Below are 6,000 nucleotides of genomic sequence, written 5' to 3' on the forward strand. Positions count from 1 at the left end.
AGAAGCACAGCAGAAATGCGTAGTGGTTGGCTTCAAACCTTGAGGGGAAACTGAGGAAATGAGGATGGCAGAGAGCACAGGATGCTTGTCCTAACCTGGGAGATAACTGTCTTTCCTGACTCTGTCCTCCTAATGCCCTTTCCACTTCATAGCTCCTAATAGCTTTCCTTCTGAGATGGCATAATTGATATGTAATTAATGAAATCCAGAACAGTTAATCTCAGTTTGTAATTGGCTTTGGAGTATGCTGTTTCTGTTTCAAAATGGAGAAGAGCTTGTGTGCCCATCTGTTTGCTTTGAGTGCTGCCTCTTCTTACCAAACTCAGAGCTTGGTCAGACCATGCAAAGATTGTACTTTGTAGGGTAGGAGAAAGGCAAATGTTCTGGATAGGGTCACTTGTCTTCTGTGGAGAGAGGATCATGTTAAACTGCAATGACTGGGAATCTACCTGGTCCTGTAGCCAGGGCCTCCTCTGCCATCCCTTTCAGCAAGCATATGCACCTTGAGGTGACTGCAGAGATCACTGAAACCTCCTCTGTCACCATCCACTTGCTTCCCAAGTCCTGCAATGGAGATGCCACACCTGGATCAGTGTTTCCTCTCCAGAGCCATTTCTGGTTCCTGCACATGAACCTGTGGCAAGGGCTGCCAGCTGACTGGCACACTCATTGCAGGGTGTCTTGGCCACCTCTCCCCCACAGGAACACAACCAGCAAGCAAGCCCCATGCTCTGTGCTGCTCAGCACCCCAGTTGCCACTGCAGTCACTGGGCAGACTGGGCTGTGGTCAGGCAGCAGACAGGTAGAACCAGTACCTGAGTCATGACTGGGCTTGTTCAAAGTCTTAACATCCTATTGCTCCTTTGCCCCTCTCCCGTTCACTTTCCCATAAACTCTACCTTTGTTTGACTCTCAGCACACCCTCCTTTCCTGTTTTTCTGTTTTTCCCCCAGAGACTTCTGATATGCATTGCAAGATGTCTGGAACTGCCAGATTGTGTGGCACAATGTAAATATCACAGCATCAGGCAGGAGATAGCATCTTTCTAAGGTGTAGAAGTCCCATGTCTCTCTGTATGTTCCTGGACATGGTAAACCTTCTGCACCAGATGTAAGGGTGTCAAAAAAAGGAAGTTATAATAATTTTTCCCAGTTTGAACCACTAAGGGGATTTTTGGCACTGTGCAAACCACTGCAATAGCTGTCTGGGTGGGACACTTGCAAACTTTGCAGAAATCTCCATGGGAACCCTAATGATTGAAAATACACCTGTCTGTAAAAAAAAAAAAAGTGCCTCTGATTTGAAGAAAGCCAACCTCAGTTGAGTAAACAGCAAAATTCAAGATAAGGAAATGTTCACCCCAGTATATCCACAATGGACACACACTCCAGCTCCTATCTGTGGGCAATGTCCAGCAGTCGTGTGAAGATAAAAATGACCTGACTGTTCTCTCATCCAGCTTAACGGTGCTTTTCAGCAAATACAAACCAAAATGTGCCTCCAGAGTGCCTTTCCTCTTCTTAGAGCAGAAGACAAAACAACTCCTCCTTAAAATGTTCAGCGCTTGACTAGCCACCTCCTTGTGACCTGACTGCTGCTTATGTGGCACAGGTTTGGGGCTGTCTGCTGAGAGCGTGCTGCGGGTGTCTTGGGTAGAGTTTTGTGAGACCAAACCTGTTGGGGGGCAGACTCCTTGCCCCAGCTGAAGCAGTTACCAAATCAGCTCTCTGCCCAGTTTTTCCTGGAAAATCAGGAGCCCAGGCTCCTCACTAAGGACGCTGTTACAAGGGAAAAGATGATGCATGGTGCATCTTAAAAGTGACCACTGGAAGCACTGAGACAAACCATGCTTGGTTCCTAACCAGGTCAATGCTCGTTTGTGCTGCAATTAGAGTGGAATAATACACGTTGCATATGGTACAGTCCAAATTTCTCATAGAGATGAGTGTTGTGGAGCTGGGCAGAGCTCAGGAGCCAGCCCCAGCCTGATTGTAATTGTGAGGCATGGCAGTCCTTTGAAACTGCTTTTAGTGCAGGGCTGGAAAGGGCCTCCTGACTCATGTCCACTTACCTTCTATTTTAGACAACTTCGTCATCTAGTAGTTTTCACAAACAATACGTGTTTGGTATCCCAGGGAAGGGGTTGTCCTTACAGTGTTCCATCTGCTAAACTCTCCAGAACCTCCAGGGTCTGTGATGAAAAAAAAAATCTGCTTTCTAACCTGTCTTGAATTTTGTCCAGCTCATACCCACCTAATTTTTGTCCAAAATTGCTCTTTTGTTTATAAATCTTCTTTTCTATTCCTAGCATGAGCAGGCTGAGAATTTCATGATGAGGTTATCCAGTGTCTATGTCTCAACTGCTCCTTGCAGTTTGTCCCAAACTGCAGTGTGTAATCGTTAGAGCATGGACCTCCTGGCTCCATAGTATTAGCAGTGAATCTCACAAAATTAGAGAGATTTCAGAAATTCTTGGGGTGTCTAAAGAAACTAAGAGTGCTGATCACCTCTAGGACAAATTAGAGGGACTACCCTGCTATCCCAGCATCGCTGTTCCTCTCAGGCAAGGGTTGGTGTCCAAGAGGATTCTGCCAAGGCCAGTGACTCTTTCCAAGTCACTTGTTTGCCAGCCATACTTGGCCAAGGTTTAGACAGAGTGAGAGGAAAGAAAACCTCCATGTTTTCATGACAAAATATATTTTAACATAGCAAGACCTGTTTGCTCATTTAGTTTAAAAGCCCATCCATTTTCAACCTCCCCAGACTCTCAGGAAGCACCCCACCCCTTTACTCTCCAGTCCCCAAGCCTAAAGCCTTGCAGGTTGTCCCTGCTGAATTGAGACTGCTATTTAAATTAGGAATAGGAACTCCATTGATGCTCTCTGCTTCACAGATACAGAAGAAAGAGATCAGCCCAGCTCTGAGGAGTTTATTAACTGATGCAAGCATGACCCCATGCCATCTAAACCTCCAGGAAGCAAGTCAGATTGATGCTCTGCTGATAAACGTATCAGCAGCTGAGGAGCTGAGCACCGTGCGGCTCCCATAATTACTGACTCTGGTTCAAAGGCTTTTATGCAAAGGAACAATGGGCACCAAAACAGTTTTGTAGCCTGTTATGCACTGCAGTGTTTTGCTGTGAAGGAAAGACTTGCCCTGTCAGAGAAGCCTGCTTTTGATGTCCCTGTCCTCTTCACAGCACAGAGGTAATTCCTGCTGGTAAGGAGGCTATTGTCCACTTTTTAAGAACAGAAGCCAGGGGTGTACCTGCTGGCTAAGGAGATGAAAAAAAGGTCTTAGTAAAAAGGGAAGTGCCAAGCAAAAAAATGTTCTTCTCATTGCAAATCTGTCCCTATTATCAAAGGATTTCCCTGTCACCAGCAGTGCCTGGGATGGAACTGACAGCTCATTTGTTTTGCCTTTGCTGCCAGCAGTGGAGCACATCTGTGCATGTCATTAAGTAGCGTGCAGAAGACATTTACATTTTTTCCTCATGTCCATTTTTCCTCTTTGCTCACTGAGGTTCTGCCTTTGAAATGAAGTCTGTGTTCAGCATCATCTGGGAAACTGTGGGATGTGAGATGCTGCCCAGCCAGGCCCTGCCATTCCATGGTGCTCTCAGAGCTGCTCTCACCTATGTCAGAACCAGCTTCTTCTTGTGCAACTCTGCAACCAGCCATGGATATTATGACTGGGCAGCTTCCTTATACCCAGAGCAGTATTTACTTTGCAGAGGAATGCTTTGTGTAAAGCATTCATGCCCTACTCACTCAGCAGTGCTTAGGCAGGACCCTCTGTGCAGCACCTCACATATGGAATGAGTCCCTCCAAGGTGCTTTCCAGCCTTTGTGAAAGGCAGGCCTTTTTCCAGTTCCCTGGGTTTCTTAGAACTCTGACCCTTGTACACAAAACTAGATTATCCCTTACAGTCTTCCATCTCTTTTCTGGGATGTGGTTTATTTTCATTCAGATGCTTTTCTTCCTGCTCATTTTTCCTTCTTGCCCCAGAACAGCAAAGCAGTGTATTTACACAGCAGCCAGAGCTACAGAAAGTGCATCCATGCTATTGCAGAAGAGCAGAATTCTGTCCTAGATGATGGATTGCTTGGAGGGCAAGAGAAGAAATAAAAGGGCAGTGATCCTCATGGAGCTATCCCAGCAGGCTCCTAACACCTGTACTTTTCCTCCTAACACCTCATTTCATAGCGTGACAGGTGTGATGTGAAATGCTCTGCTTCCTGACCAGCCAGAGAGGTTTTGCTGCAAGTCATGATGGAAGTGCAATTTTAAACCACCAGGCTTCTTTTGCTCTCCTGCAAATGCTTGCTGGGATCTCTGGAGGTACAGGCAGGCTGGTAGGCCAGGGTCACCTGAGTGTTTATCTACAGTCAGGGTCTCTGAGGTTGGCACAGACTTCAGCTGTAAGGAAGCCTGCAGCCAGCATCCAGGAGTGTGTGTTGGCAGGCTGAGCTGAATAACAAAAACATGAATTAGTTACTAACAGTAACATAGTATCTACTTCATATTGTGCATAGTACTAATTTTCACTTTTCTTCCAAGTGCTGCAGCTTGCTGGAACTGGATTTCTTCTCTGGGGCATATATTCATACTGCTTTGGAATATTTCTGGCAAATATTCCAATGCAGATTTTTGTTATGAGCTACACTGAACCCCAGGATTTCTGTAGGACAGAAAACTTCCCCTCTAGGAAACCTTGAATCCTTTCATTCATGAATGAAAGAGGCAGCATGGTGTGCTCACCTCAGAGAGATCTCTTTTCCCACAGACACAAGGGATCTTGAAAGAGATATCCTTCCAGCCAGGGCTCTGATGGTATCAGAGCTGCAAGGGCTGAAGGTGCAACTTGTTTCTTTTCAGCAGGAAGCCAAGAATCCAGAAGATGACCAAATCAGGAATGGTCAGTGTGGTTGGCTTTTTTCCAGGGTTCATTGCTGAGAACAGGCCTGTGATCCAGCAGCCCTGGTTGCATTGCAATGGGTTATCACCAAAATGGGACTGTTCCATACACAAATCTATGGGAAAAAAATACTTGATCAAAATGTGAAAATGTTGATTAGATAATTCCTGGCCAGTACCAGCCTGTAACCCTTTTATCAGTCATGCTGTGTAAGATGAAAAGACAGGTATGCAGAGTACATGAGGCTGTGTAGTAGTTGGTGCTTGCTCCCTGCCAGGAGAGTTTCCCAAGAGTAGAATGACCAAAGGCAACAGCTGAGGACTCCAGTCAAAGGACATGTCTGGAAGAACCTTGCAGGGGGAAGCGATCTTGCAGTGAGTCACCCTCGGCTTAGGTCTGATATCCCTGCCCAAAGAGGCAAAGGTAATTGCCTCTGATTAATGCTGGCAAACTTCTGTGAACTCCAATGAGGATATGAAAGGACTGACATGCCTCTTTGAGATGGGGTAAGATAGAGTACAGCCAAGTGTGGGAAGAAAATTAAGCTGAGATGTAGTTTTTAATTACCAATAAAGCCATGCTCTAGACTAGAGGGTTGAGAGCAGGACTCGGTGTCTTCCTACTCTTTTGTGATCCTTGATGTATAGAAAGGAGTTTAGGGAAGAGCAACCCAGGATTGCTGTGGAGTCCCATTTGTAGCATTTAAATGCTTGTGCTGCCCCCTCACCCTTTCTTGCTCAGAGGCTGTAATTATTTAGACAACAGAGGTAGCCAGAGATTTCCAGTGGATGCCAATAAAACATGGAAGGGCAGCATCAGTGAAGTCAGCACTGATATTTAGCAGAGGAAACACTACATCTTTACTGGCTATTTATGTGGATGAGGCAGGAAGAAGGCTGCCCCCAGAGTGTGCTGTTTCCTCTTGATGAACACCCCAGGTGCTCAGCAGCCCCACTCTGGTCTCACCTCTGGAGGAGGGAGAGGGGAATGGTCCAAGCCATACTTGACAGCAAGTGGCAGCACAAGGCTTTCATGCCCCTTGGGTGCATCTGTCTGCAGCTCAGTCAGGAGGTGTGGTGGGA

This window comes from Ammospiza nelsoni, chromosome 6 (genome assembly GCF_027579445.1).
Source record: "Ammospiza nelsoni isolate bAmmNel1 chromosome 6, bAmmNel1.pri, whole genome shotgun sequence".
Taxonomy (NCBI): Eukaryota; Metazoa; Chordata; class Aves; order Passeriformes; family Passerellidae; genus Ammospiza; species Ammospiza nelsoni.